This window comes from Botryllus schlosseri, chromosome 7, assembly GCF_051294905.1.
Source record: "Botryllus schlosseri isolate E-star chromosome 7, Bs_hap1, whole genome shotgun sequence".
NCBI classification, from domain to species: Eukaryota; Metazoa; Chordata; class Ascidiacea; order Stolidobranchia; family Styelidae; genus Botryllus; species Botryllus schlosseri.
Genome location: NC_137242.1, coordinates 22,364,724 through 22,380,091, shown reverse-complemented (window position 1 = coordinate 22,380,091; position 15,368 = coordinate 22,364,724). Strand labels below are relative to the sequence as shown.

General features: G+C 42.2%; 2 long non-coding RNA genes across 2 annotated transcripts in view; one reads left to right on the top strand and one right to left on the bottom strand.

Moving 5' to 3' along the window:
* LOC145442973 (uncharacterized) overlaps window positions 1-15,368 on the bottom strand; it is a 153,860-nt gene that overhangs the window by 79,527 nt on the left and 58,965 nt on the right. The gene's annotated exons all lie outside the window — the stretch shown is intronic.
* Window positions 5,908-8,669, top strand: LOC145442985 (uncharacterized). Its single transcript, XR_013916239.1, has 2 exons — window positions 5,908-6,403; window positions 6,473-8,669. It is a non-coding gene; the product is annotated as an uncharacterized LOC145442985 (long non-coding RNA).

Here is a 15,368-nt window from a genome sequence, read left to right as displayed (position 1 = left end):
GATATAAATGGAAAACCGATGTGACATAGTTGTCGGAGAACAATTTTCGTAACGAAGCATAGAAGCTTAAAATGATACCACGATACTTTCTTCTGGGGTTATAGGCCTACATATCGCCTGATCTTAGAAAAAACGCCAGCTGACTTTAAGATATCAAGCCAATCAATCGATAATTCGAGGCTGTGCTGATATTGCCGTCGATTTTACAGACGCATGGTTCGAAATTGCTTGGAATATCGCTAAGCCCAATAAATCTGCCAGAGAAAGTGTGATTTGAATAGAACTTTAACTACTGTCAGAATATTCGCTGTTTCCGGATCTTAGCAGCAAGGACAGCATCACCTGATAAATTTTGAAGCTACAGTCGTCTGATTCAACCGTCAACAGGATGTCAGTCGATCTTTTCTCACATGTTCAGAAACACGTTGCTGCTAAGACTACTTTGGCCTAGCATTGGACGTATCCACTGACTCCACAGACATTAACATAGCTAATGATTTGTATGCGTTTTATCAGAGTGGACATATTTACAGAGGAAATGCTGGCAGGATAAACGTGGGTAGAGGACCAGCGAAAAACATCAACTTGAGAAAGATGACTGTTGTCGCAGAATTCCACCTTCGCTATGGACCAATGGACCATTATTTGGTCAGTTGTGTAATCGCTGGGAATTTGGATCATTAAAAACCGTACTTCACCCAAGAAGACGCGTGTTGAAGTTTCAACCGGAGCGAAGACAGCTGACAGTGCTACGTCGTGTACCCAGATTAGGCCTGAAATTTCTGCGGTTACAATGACTTCTCTTCTATCTGTATAACTATTGGTGCTTGGCTCTAGCCATGGAAGCAAACGAGAAGGGTTGATTGGTTCGTTCAGAAATGACCCGAGTGTCAGAATTATTCTGATATCACTGAGAGCTCAAAGTGATAATATAATGGCTTTGTAACGAAAAAGTTACCGTAATTTTAATACTTGCTCGCTCACGCACCGTAATTTTAATACTTGCTCGCTCACGCATAGACACAGAGTTTGGTTCTTTGGTCGACGGGTTTGAAGGTTCAAATACCGACTTGGCAACGAATACAATGCACTCTCCGTGAAGTGATTTGCTTGCGCCGTTGGAAGATAATATTCTCACAAAAACAGGAACTGCAAACTTACGAACGCTGTCCATTAATGCTTTAGAATGCATAAACTTGTACTAAATGCCCGTATACAACTGGCAAATATAGGCTACAGTCGCCTAATTTTTTTGGTAGTAGCCCACAAATACATGAAAATAATGTTCTGCGGCCCGCAGCGCATTTTGCTGTTGTAATGCGGCCCGTTATACAAGTGAAGTTGAGAACCCCTGATCTAAATAAAGCCAGGTTGGAATGCTTCATCTAGTAGGGAAGGAAGGGGTCGGGTTGGCAGCAACCGCGTGATCCCAGAAATGGTGGATCCGAAAACGCACTAGGTAGAAATGGTTCCAGCGGACAAGGAAAGGATCGTAGGCAGCCACTGCGTGATCCCAGAAATGGTTGATGCAAAAACGCACTAGGTTGAAATTCGTGAGAGGATATAAGCGCCCTATTCAGTGTGATCCCAGATGTAGTTGAAGCATTCCAGGTTGAAATGCTTCATTTGGTAGCGCAGGCAAGTATCATGTAGACCAGTGCTTCCCAACCTTTTTCGGCTCATCGCCCCCTTTTCAAGGTCAACACCCCAAATTTTTTGTACCGAAAATTGGGCATATAAACTGTAATCACCGGCGGGTTGACTAAAAAATAGGTCAAATTCACTTTTGTAACTAAATTTCCGGGGTTGACTAAAAAAAAAAGGTCAGCTGTCTTTAAAAAAAAAAAGGTCAGCCGTCTTGACGCGTCTTCGCCATTATCGCCCCCTTTGTCCATTTTCGCCCCCTACACCGCCAAATCGCCCCCTGGGGAGCGATATCGCCCACGTTGGGAACCACTGATGTAGACAGAAACTGCGTGTGAAATGTTTCCATGTTCTAGTTTTAAATCCAATCTATTTTCTGGCTTCCTGACGATGCTACAAGACAATCGGATAGTACAAAGCGAGCGGAGCGTCCTGTACATAGGTACAGGTATGTTTTGTAGATTTAGACTACCGTAACTTCTTGGATTCCTTTGCCTATTATTTTCGATGTCCACATTTACTAGACGACTGAGTGGGGGATTACACCTTGCATTTCCACATGAAAGAAGCCTGTGCTCTGCCAACATCTCGGCTCGTTTTGCCTTTCTCAAGACTCCAATCTTCATCCGATAGTACGAAGAATCATTGAGATAGCCACTGCCATTTCTACAAGACCGTCGGCTTCAGCACATGTTAAAACAGACATTAAGAGCCTGCCCGTGTTCGTTACTGACACTTACAGATAGACAGCACTATCCCAGGCAGCGACTTATGCTCTACAGCCGATGCATTCCAGTTCAGAGCCGATGCATTCCAGATATTTTGGTAGCCAAGTTGTATTACCTGTCAATGTCTAGCACTTGTCGTACTGTTTTGTGCTGGTGACAACAAATTGCCATAAAATTATTTATGGCCGTCAGCCGTCATGGCCTTTCCGGATTTATTACATAGGGACATCCTGGTTCTGGGTTTGTATTTCGTGCGACGGGCAAGGCTGTGCAGTAGGGCTGTTCAAAAATAACCTTTTTTCCTCAATCTTGTGGGCTACGTGATTAAATCGTTAGGTTGCCTTAAAAAACGACGCACACCAAATTCGAATTCATTCCAACCAATATTCGCGGTTTACGTAGGGTTAGAAAATTTTGAATTTGCCCAGAAACGCCCAAACATTTTTTTTTCAAATTTTTTTGCAAAACCCCATGAACTTGTTGGGCTGTCTTCAAAGACTATGCAAAACAAATTTTACTCAATTCCAAGCCGTAGAAGCGGAGTTATTCCAGTTTTTTGATGAAAATTCTTGGATTATCACCTACCTTGGTGTTGAAGAGTACCGGTATCACTTTTCAGACATGTTCTGACGTAGCGGGCCCAATGATTTCTAATGAGCGAGAGCGTGAAAGCCTATTTGCAACGCACCTCCACTGATTGGAAAACGTGGATTGGATTTACTGTTACATTGGATTGGATATACTTGCGAGGTATAATCTGTCAAGATGTTACCCAGATTTACGAGAATACAGAATATAGAATTACGCCTCGTTGATTCCAGGGAGTCTAAGACGATCTTTGCTCAAAGGACGCAATCAACTAGTATGTGCCCCCCACCTCAGGAGGTGAAAAAATGCCATGAAAGCTGTCGCTGATGCAGGGGGCAATGTATCAGATATGAGACAGTAAATGGGTCAGTACAGCATGCAGTTCGGAATGTTCAAGGGAAAATCTTTCGGGTGGACAGTTGAGAATGCCCTGGGCTACTCAGCTCACCTGGTCAGAGTCCTGGTCGTCGTCGTATGCCCCGCAGTGGGGTGGCCTTCCACGTGACTGTGCCGAGTAAGAGAAGGTCCATTAAATTGGAACTACGATCAGAATCGGTTCGCTTATTTTACCTCGTTCGCAGACCCAACTTATCCCACATTTTACTTTCAGATCACCCTCAATTACGCCGAGGGCGACGTCAAGACCATTACTGTTGATTAATATATTTCTGTTTTCATTTCTTCATTGTTATTTTGATAGAAAAATCATTCAAAAATTGCGTCATTCATAACCTTCGTTTCTCATAACTGAAGCTGGTGTTTCTGAAAACGAAAGTTCAGCATTTTGCTACGAGACAGTACAGCGCGGTATTTCGTGTTATCCCAGAAATGGTTGATCTAAAGCCAGGTTGTAGTGCTTCATCTAGTAGGGAATGGAGGGATGGGGTAGGCAGCAACTGCGTGATCCCAGAAATGGTTGATCCGAAAGCGCACTCATTAATGCTTCATCTAGCAGGGAAGGAAGAAATGCTTTATCTAGCAGGGCATAGGCAGACCTGCGTGATCCCGGAAATGGTCGATGCAAAAACGCACTAGGTTGAAATTCGTGATAGGGTATAGAATAGCGTCTTATTTCGTGTGATCCCAGAAGTGGTTGATCTAAAACCAGGTTGAAATACTTCATATAGTAGGGTAGGCAAGTATCACGTGGGCAGAAACTGCTTGTGAAATGTTTCCATGTTCTAGTTCTCTGATCTAGTTTTCAATCTAGCCTAATTTCTCGCTTCTTGATATTAAAATGCTACAGGGGAATTGGTTAGTGCGAAACGAGCCAAGCTTCCTGTACACACGTATATGTGTAGCTATAAGTGTAATTCTAATCTAATTTCGATAACTATGTAGTTATAATTCTAAATCGAGCCTAATCTGAGAAATATGTGTAGCATCAGTTCAAATTTTAATCTGATTTGGAAAATAATAATTTAAAAATTTTCTAGTGGTCCTAGTTTGTTTGGGACAGCGTCCTGGTATAGATATCGGCAGGACAACCTAGTCGTTTTGAAGTCCATGGTTGCGTGCGCAGTCAAGCAAAATTGGTAACCCGACAGAGATTATCCGCAGGTATCCTTTGGATAACTCTACGTTAGTACAACGCTGTGCTCTCTAACACTGGCGACGGACATACCACAAAAAATATCATGATCATCAGTTCCGTATTAATTTCCATTCTATATGAAACTATGAGCTGTGCATGATGCCTGAAACACTCCTCAGCAACTAAAGAAGGGTCACTCACCTTTTAGCTATTCACGGTCACATTTAGATTACTAACTAATGTCGCCTACGGTCCGACATACCAGTTGTAACGGCCCGGTCTTAGGATTGGTAATGCTGTATTACGGAGCTCCACACGCAAACTGCAACTTATTGACACCACAACAGAACGGCCTTGAGCCTGCGCTTACACGACCGACCACTACGACGTCCAAACCACAAAGGGAGCGATTGTCACAGTGTTGTCAACTCCTGACGAACAAAAATCGCTAAAATTGATTTTGAAAATCGCTAGATGTCGCTAAATTTTGGAAAAAAGTCGCTAAATCTGATGGCTTAATTCCAAGGCTGTTAAATTGAGACAGAATATCCAGTGGTACCACTCCTAGTGTTTTAACACTAGATCTAGTGTTTTTTTCGGCCGTCCTAGTGTTTTTTTTCGCACAATTTTGCTAATCTAGTGTTTTTCTGCAATTGTGCGAACAAGGAATATCCTGACATTAGACTACTAAATTATACGCCAAATTTATCGCTAATAAGACGATTTGGTGTTTCTGGCTGTGTTTGCTTTCAACAATTCTATGTGGTGGTGCAGAAACAAGCAATTATTACGCAACTGGGTGCGTTGTGAATCCGTGCTCATGAGCGAAAGTCTCGATTAAAATGAAGAGCGACTTCGCTCTGATTATAGAGGATGTAGGATGGAGTGACGACTAGGGCTGGGCAAAATCGAGTACCGAGGTGATTCGATTCTGAATCACGTAAAATGCTTCGAGTCGAGTCGAGTATTCGAGTATCACTCATTATGACGTCACAACTGATTGTACTATGTCAAAGTTCAAATATGTACCTTTTATGCCACCACGACGAACATACTGCCTTTTATCCGTCACATTAAAGATACTTTGGTATTTTTTCGACCATCCCGATTTCATCGCACTTCTTGACAATATTGTGTGATGATCATGACTTCGGAAATGTGTTATTTCCAGTAACGTTCCTAGCTTCGTACTATGTCTCGTATGCTGCGATACCGCCAATCAAGGTTTCAAGGCTACCTCATTGGAAAATAGTATCAAAGCTATAACTTTCGTTAGTAAATTAACTTTCAGTTGTGGGGAGCGTATAATTTCAGTACTCGAAAAAATCGTCTTTTACTACTCGACTCGAATCATCAAAATTAATACTCGATTCAGATTCGAGTACTCGAATCATGGTGCCCAGCCCTAGTGACGACCCATTGTTCTCCGTTTAGGCTGGCTACGCTTGAGTGATTAGGGACCACGCGCGTCGCTAAGGTAAATAATATCAGCTGCAGCACTTGTGGAATGGCATTTTATTGTGCTGTTAGACGATTTTCTCGCGATTTAGTTATTCGCCAGGTCTGTTCTCATAACAGGTGCAGTTGAACAGTTAGTGTACGGAATATGGCGACTCATTGCGCGATTTAAGGCTGCAGTTACTCTAATAAACGGGCTAGTAAAGAACAAAAAATATTATTCTTCAGGATTCGTAGACCTGATTTAGTGCCGGAAGCAGATGAGAGGAAGCATCATGAATATCTTATCCATTAGAAGCTGCCTAATGGTCCCAGTGAACCTGATACTCGAATTTACCGAAGGAGGTAGAAAAATGACCCGCAGTTCGGGAGCAACTTCCAGAGAAACTCCAACACATAGAAATCAAGGATGTTGTCCTCTCATAACAAAAATTAAGTAAATCATACATGGGTAAGTAATCATATATCGAGTGATTGCAGTTTTAAACATGATTCACATATACCCTTATATTTTATGCAGACGTCTGGAGCTTCAGTAAGAGAAATGGTAACTTGTTCATCGAAGAATGAGGATATGATGAAGAAATCGCCAAGTTTATGTATCAGTTCCACTGCGGTCGTTGCCCCGAATATTTCAATGACTTCTTTAGCTCGGAATCAAAAGCGCACAAGTACAACACATGCGCATCCACGTCGTCCAAATATCATATGATTGACCGAAAAGATCATCGCTCTATCAAATATGCCGGACCTGATGTGTGGAACAGTATCCCGCCGGCCATCCGACAGTCGACAAGCATGTCGACATTCAAGTCGAAATACAAGCAATTACTACTAAATAAATACAGTCCATCCTCAAGATTACCGGACCACGACTGACCTATCGATCTCGCTTTCCATGACATGCCGCCCTATTCTTTGTCGCTTTCTTTTTCTATACTATCTTCTTTACTTTCATTCAGTATGCATGCCTCCTCTTGACATCGCCTAGGCCAAGGTGGGTGTCAGATTCCATAGACTACTCCTAGTCGCTTCGACATCTTCCTGTCTTTTCATTGTATCACATTTTTTGTGGTTTATTGAACTGATAAAATTGTACTAATCTTGAGGTTGCCTACATCATAAATTGAATGAATTATGGGTGATCAATTCATATTATGTTACCATGAAACTAATTTTCAGGTTTTTTCTTTCAAGCAGTCTGATTATTGACTCAGCTGCATTTCATGGATAGAAAAGTTCAGCAAACTGATTCAGAATTGTGATTTGAAATTTTCAACTCTTCAGCAATTTTTGAATATATATATGCAATTGCTAATGTCTGTTACTTTTTGAAATTTGGCGTATCCAATGTATAGGTTGGGAATGAGACTTTGTGTTGGTGTACAGAGCTCCACAGTGTGAAGTTGTAAGTTCGTAACCGATTTTTTTTCATGACGCTCTTGAGCAACATTGACGAATGTGCTAATTTGATACCATTGGTATATCTGTTCTCAGTATGGAACGATTCTACGGCATACACAGTCTGCAGAAAATATGATCTGAAAACAAGGTACAACAGAAAATATCCAAACAGACAAAGTACTCCATGTGGTTCAGATGATGATTGTTCAACTGTCCAGGACGATCTTCATTTAAATTAAAATAAACCCGAATATTTTCAGCTGACACTCATCAGGCGTGATCGTCAGCAACTAGTAGAGAATTGTTGTTGCTAGCAATTTTCCCCGATGAGTGTCAGTCGAAAATATTGGGGTTTATTTCAATATGATTTTATTGTATGTTTGAGCTCTGTACCTTCAAGAGTCTATTCAGTTTTCAACAAACATCTTTTAATTTACAAGTGATTTGCATTGAGAGACGCTGCCGGTCGGTATTAGTGTAAAAAGCCAACACACCACGTCAAGGTTCCAACCTTTGCATTGGTTTCCTTGGCGACAGAAGGAACCCCTATTGGAATAGGCAGCACTCGTCCCATAGGGAAAAAAACTGTTTGGAGAAAGGGTAATTTTCACCTACTTTAGATACCTCCTTCAATCCATCACGTAACCCTTTTGAATATTTAGAAATTTTGGCTTGCTTTTTTTGAAAGGCATAGCGAACAAAACTATGTTACTAAAAAAAAACTATATCGGCTACTTAGAAAATGTAGAAGCAGGGCCTACTTTGTTACTGACCACCTCAGGAATTATTACGCATCTTGAGGGCCTAAATTAATGAATACCATATTTACGTCATAAGTGAATATCAAACCATCTACTATTTTGACAATATTTTGCAAATGATAATTCCTTACCGGACTCATGCCGATTGACACCAAAAGCAGAAGTAATAGGCTCCTCCTCTTACACGCACCAACTCATCGAAAACCTTTAGCAAAACCATTGCAGCACCTAATTGTGGAAAGCCAAACAACGAAGAAGCTTGGTGGCAAATGTTAGAATAATATTGGTAAAACTGGTTCAATCACGCCAACTCCACAATATCTGGAATTAAGCTCCTCTATGAATGATGAAATAGAATCTGGATTAAGCTGCTCGAATGGTGGAACTGATTTTATCAAGCAGTTGGCTGACTCACATGCAGTCCTCAGTATGGAGATCGCTCTATTATCATCCATGTTGCTGTCGGGAGTTGGATGATCATGGGATTTGGCGTGTTTTTAAGCTCCTTTATTGTGGGAAAGTTGGCAGAACATTCTGCACACGAAGCTCCTCTCCAGTTATCCAAGCCTCCGAAGAAATATATAATTTCTTCAGTCACTCCCTCCCAATCCTCCCATATCATTTCTTCATCCATACCAATCAGTCCACCAGACTTATAGACATATACAAGTAACAAAATGACAGCGCAGTACTCACCTACGGGCTACTTACCGTACACAGTTTTGATTCGCAACAGAGCATCGGTCCCTAAGCACTAGACCATGACCTATCTAAAGCGTCATAATGCATTCAATTGAAGAGAACAATGGGTCGTCACTCCATCCTACATCCTCTATACTCTGATGCTGTGTCGCTTCTTGTTGAACTCACTGTGCAGATTCCGGCAAGATCTTCATTTGCCGAGGACAGCATACTTTCGTACGTAGTGTATTAAATCCGTTAACAGCCTTATCAACATAAAGAAAAGTAAAATCAATCATCCCTCTCGATGTGCAATTCCCTGTTATATTTTTGATAAACTTCATGATTGGTCGGAAGAATGGGCTGCTTTGGCAAATTCGCAGAATGAGCTGCAGGTTATCAGTCAATGCCCTCCAACAGAATTTTGGCAAAAATCGAAATCTGTCAACAAAAGATTCTGTGAATCTGAATTCCCTATGCTGGGGAAACTCATGACGAATCTCTTGGCATTGCCACATTCCACACTGCATGCGTCATGCGTCGTAATTAAGTATGCTATGCGCATGGACACCTCCCCATTGTTTGGTTGTAGATGCACGGTAGTGAGCAAGATACCACACGAAAGATACTTATGTTTGATGGATGGTGTACAATCGAAAGATAATTTTCAAGATGCCATACAATCCGAAAGCGACAATATTTGACTTTTTTCTTACTCTGTTGAATTCGTTTTATTAATTTTCGTTGAATAATCATGCAGTATATCATACATATGTATCGAATTCATGTGTGGAACACTTCTTATCGATGGATTTGTACCTTGGTCATCATGATTACTTGGCAACGGCAAATTTTTCTTGCAATTTACTAATCTAGTGTTTTTTTCGCCAATCTAGTGTTTTTTCACGACATAATCTACTGTTTTTCCAGGAACCTAGAGTGGCAACACTGAGAATATCCAAACATTTATTGACAGTTGCTTTATTCGACTGTGTCAAACGTCACTAATTATAATTTTAGTTCAATAGGTGTAACACAAATTGCTGTTGAAATGGAATATGAGGTGGCACATGGCAGGCATCTATGGCGCGCGTCCTCCTATGCAAGGCGACGTCGGTGAATAAAGTTGGCCTGAACATTATCCTTCCAAAACATAAAACATCGGCATTTTTCAAATAAGGCTTCGCGCATAGTTGCGTCGGTAAAAGCGCACACGCATCGGACGACGGTCTAAATCAGTGGTTCCCAACCTTTTTCGACCCATCGCCCCCTTTTCAAGGTCAACACCGATCATCGCCCCCCAAAATTTTGTGCACCGATAATTGGGCATACAGACTGTAATCACCGGCGGGTTGACTAAAAAAAAAAAAAAAAAGGTCATCTTCTTTCTCCGCTCAGAGCTGAAAATAACGTTTTTTCTCTCCGAATTGCTAGGTGGATGACTAAAAAAAAAAAAAGGTCAGCCGTTTTGACGCGTCATCGCCCCCTTCGCTATTTTCGCCCCCCGTCGCCCCCTTTGTCCATTTTCGCCCCCCTATCGCCCCCTTCGTCATTTTCGCCCCCCTAGATTGCCAAATTGCCCCCTGGGGGGCGATATCGCCCACGTTGGGAACCACTGGTCTAAATTCTAAAACAACGTTGCAGGCTACGATTGCATGTGATTGGTGATAGGTGTTGACATAGCCTACCTCCTAGATCTTGCCTTGATCGATCTCCGTCCGTGAATACATACTGTGATCCGACGATGGCTGCTTGAAGGCGATTGCCTTCTCTCAGTAATGTTGGAGTACTTTAATGCGGCATGACATGTCCCGCGATTTCCGTTCGCTAATCAGCGGACGAAGTACTCAATGCTAATCGCTACTTACAGTGACAGCTCATCCAGTTATATTTTTATTTTCCTGCCAATAGTTCCGATCTAATATTCTATAATACATAACATCATTTTATATACTATTATTTATTACATCTATTCGTCGGTTGCCTGTTAATACTTTCAACTTCACAAGGCTGAGGCCTATAAATGACTATACAAGATGATCACCATACCACTTATCTATTACTCTACCTCATTCCGTCCCACGTACCTATTTTTCAATATAAACTGCAATAAGGTTCTCGGGTCAGTACCCGCACAATACATTTCTCTTACCCACGCCAGTGGAACGAATTTTCGAAAATGCAATCATGCAGTTTACAGATATCTGGAACTATTTATCTAGAATCCTGGTAAAGTCTGAACCTGCGATGGAAGAGCATGCAGGCTCATCTCCTGGGTTTGACCTACTCGAGTACGTGGCCATGGTGCCAATCAACTCGGACAACTTTCGGGGGTAGGAGGTAGCTCATACATTTTTCATGTCTACTGGGACCAAATTTTATCGTCAATATTGACGAGAGCATGTCAAGTTCCAATTTACTGCGGCGCTTTGATTCGATTTCATTCACACTGCTGAACACTCTCGATATCGGCATTTGAGTGCGGTAGCACCAAGGCGCGGATTGCAAATTCTGCTATATATTGGAATGGATTAGACCCCGATGAATCTTGGCAATCCAGTACCTCGGACCAAAATCTTTCAGTGTCGTCTGTGTAACGCCAACTGTTTAGGTGTATGCTTTGATACTGCATCTCTGCAATTGATATCATTTGATCAGACATTCCCATCAAATGCATCAAAGGAGCAATCGGGGATGCAGTATTGACCGATAATAACGTGATGTTTTGAAGCATCTCTAAATTCTGCGGTAGTCGCTATCGCCAAGGAAACCAATACAAAGGTTGGAACTTTGACGTGGTGTGTTGGCTAGTACACTAATACCGACCGGCAGCATCTCTTAATACAAATCACTTATAAATTAAATGATCTTTATTGAAAACTGAATATTAAATGATCTTTATTGAAAACTGAATAGACTTTGGACGTACAGAACTCAAGCATACAATAAAGTCATATTGAAATAGACCCGAATATGTTTGGCTGACACTCGGTTACAAACTTACAACTTCACACCGTGGAGCTCTGTACACCGACACAAAGTCTCATTCCCCCCAGATAACCTATACATTGGATATTTTTATTACAGCATCCATTTCGCTGTGGCAAGCGGAGGCGTGGCCATAGAGCGGTTTCGGAGTGTCTGCGGGCGGATACGATGAAAGATGATGCATCTTCCGTGGGCGAAGGATCAGGGGTCGCATGAAGTCTGTGGAAGGATTTGGTACAGTTAGACTCACATCCGAATTCATTAAAGATTGTCGTGTTCCGGTTATTTATGTTACTTTATCACGCGATAAGAATGTTCACATTTGTACCTCCTACTTCGCGAACCGGTGTGATGGATGGGTTCCTCTACCACTGACAACACTGCGTATACACATTATACATACAGTGGCCGCTTACATCGGTCGGCACAGCGCTATACCTTCAAAAATCATGCATCATTATAGCATGGCCTACCACAGTTACGATTGCACGCGCTACTTCGAGTCATCTTCAGGATTAATTAGACGCGTGACACCCTAAATTATCACATGTGGCGAGATTTGTCCTCCAGACGCGACACAAACCGCGCACAACGCATTTGTCACTCGCATCATTTCAGTACACCACTCATCATCGATCGATCCGAATCGGGCGAACCGACGGGCCATAGCATCCTGGGCACTGCCTTCACTCCCGTTTATTACATACCACCGCCTGGTTTGTGGTTATTGGGCTATGGTAATTGAATTGTTTTACTTTCCGTATGTTCTGTACTTCGTCTAGGCTTAGTAATCGTGACTGTTTTTTTTATCACATTATGCTGGCGCCTAGCTTGTTTTCAGCCTGCCCGCGCAATTTATACCCACATGGACGACGGTACGCTGCTGATTTGAGGATGAATCCGGATGCTCTGGCCACCGGGACATTGAACTGCGATAAGTCAATTCTGACTGCCACTCGTGCGGCGTAATGGATGACCACAACTCCGCTGATAGAATCTCGCGCTCCACAGCCGAACGACACACAGTTCACGGCTCAAGATGCAACTATCCAACAACCAACTTCATAATCAACGTCGATGTCGAACGCAACCGACACGTCACGCATCAACACTGCAAGCATCGCATCTTATACGAATGCAATCGCACGACATCGGGCAACGCGTCCAGTGCCTCATCTGCATTCCTTCGCGCGAATCGCCACGGTTTGATACCGCGGTCCGAGATTTACGCCGGGTTTCCTCGGTCATCCACAGCACGCATTTTCCAACACCACCACGCCCGTAGTTGGTAACGGCACTCCGCGAGCGAATTAATTCCGGCACCCCAGCACGTACCGTCGAGGGTATCGTACCCCAGCACGTACCGTCGAGGGTATCGTATTCCTTAATTGATTGCACCAAATATGGTGATTTTGTACCAAATATGGTGATGTTGTAAGAACCTTGCCGCCACGCGCGGCGCGATCGATTTGACTATCGCATTGCCACCCCTGCGTGGGTGATTTGCTTGTTATGATTTTATAAGAACCTTGCCCCCACGCGCGGGCCGATCGATTTGACTATCGCATTGCCACGCCTGCGTGGTTGATTTGCTTGTTATGATTTTATAAGAACCTTGCCCAACGCGCGGCGCGATTGGATTGATTGTCGATCGATTAATTACCCTGCGTGGGTGATTACCGCTTTTCGTTATTTTTGCATAGGCTATTTTTTAGGCTAGTAGTGTGTTTGCAATAATATAAAATTCACTCGGTACATCGTCCATCAATCATTGATATAACTGCATGCTTTTGCATTTGTTGTTCATCTTTAAATCCATGCATTTGTCATTTCCTTCATGGTAGATACCTACGACGATTATTCTTTACATTGACTCTTCCACGTCACCTAGTTCCGCTCCCTCTCAAAGGGAGGTCGGTGTAGCAGAGCGCTGCTCCTTTTAATTCATAACAGTTACCAGGCGTTAGCTAGGGACATTGAAGTAGGCTTACCATATTATGGAAATCTAAAAAGAGGACACTTTTTCATAAATTTCCAACTTTCAAAACCGGAGTAGAATTCTCAAAAACCGGTTAATTTTTCCCACTTTGTGACTGGTTAACTAAAAAAAGATCATCTCTTCCGCTCAGAACTCAAAATACCGTTTTTCTCCCCACATTGCTAGGTGGATGACTAAAAAAAAAGGTCATCTTTTCGCTCAGAGCTAAATTCACCGTTTTTCACCCGTCGGAGCTTCACGTCTGTGCTAATATATGGCATATCACTCGCAATTTGCTCTAAATCTGCTCTAAATCCTAAAAAAGAGGACAAAATCTCAAAAAAGAGGACAAAAGGGCGTCCTCCGAGGACACTTTCAAAAAAATCAAAAAAGAGGACAAATCCTCTTAAAAGAGGACGTATGGAAAGCCTACATTGAAGGAAATATACTGTGCTCTTATTTGAATTTCACTATATCATGACAACTACTATCTCTTCTAGATTGCTCAAGCTCCGTAAGCATTGTTACGCCAATTATTCCTAGCTGTCGTGCCGCCTTTTTCCTGTGCTAGAACTTTATTAACCCGTTCGTTCTCATTGGCTAAGGCTTTACAATCACTTGAATTGTTACGCAGTTTCTTTTAACGGTATAAAAACCCACGTTTTCTCTCATAAGGGTATAAAAACCCACGTTTTCTCTCATATCTCCCCTTGAGACTGGAGACTCATCTACGCAACATCGACGTACGCCTCTCCGAAATATATCTGTAACGAGTGCATCTGCCCGGTTAAAAATACTCACAACGACAGAACAACAAGTCGCCATCAGCTACGCATTGCTTCAGTCCACTGTTACAGTACTCTAGTCATAATTCGAACTCGCATATCTCTATTCTTTCTTGCCAAAAAAAAAATTCAATTTATTATTCGGAACGTAAGTGGACCACCATATCTCTATCTTCAACAGAACTAGTTCCAGAATAGGTATAATCCACAACATTGGAGGAAGAAAGTTGACACGGCATGGAGTTCAGGGTCCGCCTTTTTGCAGTGCGCGTATCTTGTGCTTCACAATGGAGATTGTGACCGGGAATAGCACCTCTCTTTAGACGTGATTTTCTAAACTGTGTTATTTAGACGTGATTTTCTAAACTGTATTATTGTATCTAATGCACTAGCAGCAAAATCCTGTCTTTAGGCGTGATTTTCTAAACTGCATTATTGTATCTAATGCACTAGCAGCAAAATCCTCCTTGCAAAAGTAGTAGGAGCAAATGATGCTTGTGGAATTAGGCTTGAAGTCATGCCTAACTACTCTGCATTGCCAATCCTTCCTGTACTTTGAGTTGGAAGTAAAGGAATGGAAGGATCTGTTCTTCCCCAGTTCATTGCCATTGGTGGCACTGCATTTATAAACACGGCAGTATTTCGGCATTATATTTTAGTAGGTGTTACTGAATATTTTATTTATTTTCCTAATTCTATTATTGATGGAGAAATAAACATTTTACAGTAATCTTGTCGGTTTTATACAGTCTACACGTACACGGCTATAGAAATACATCGAAAAATGCAGCCGTCCTCCGTTGCTGCGCCGTTTCTATG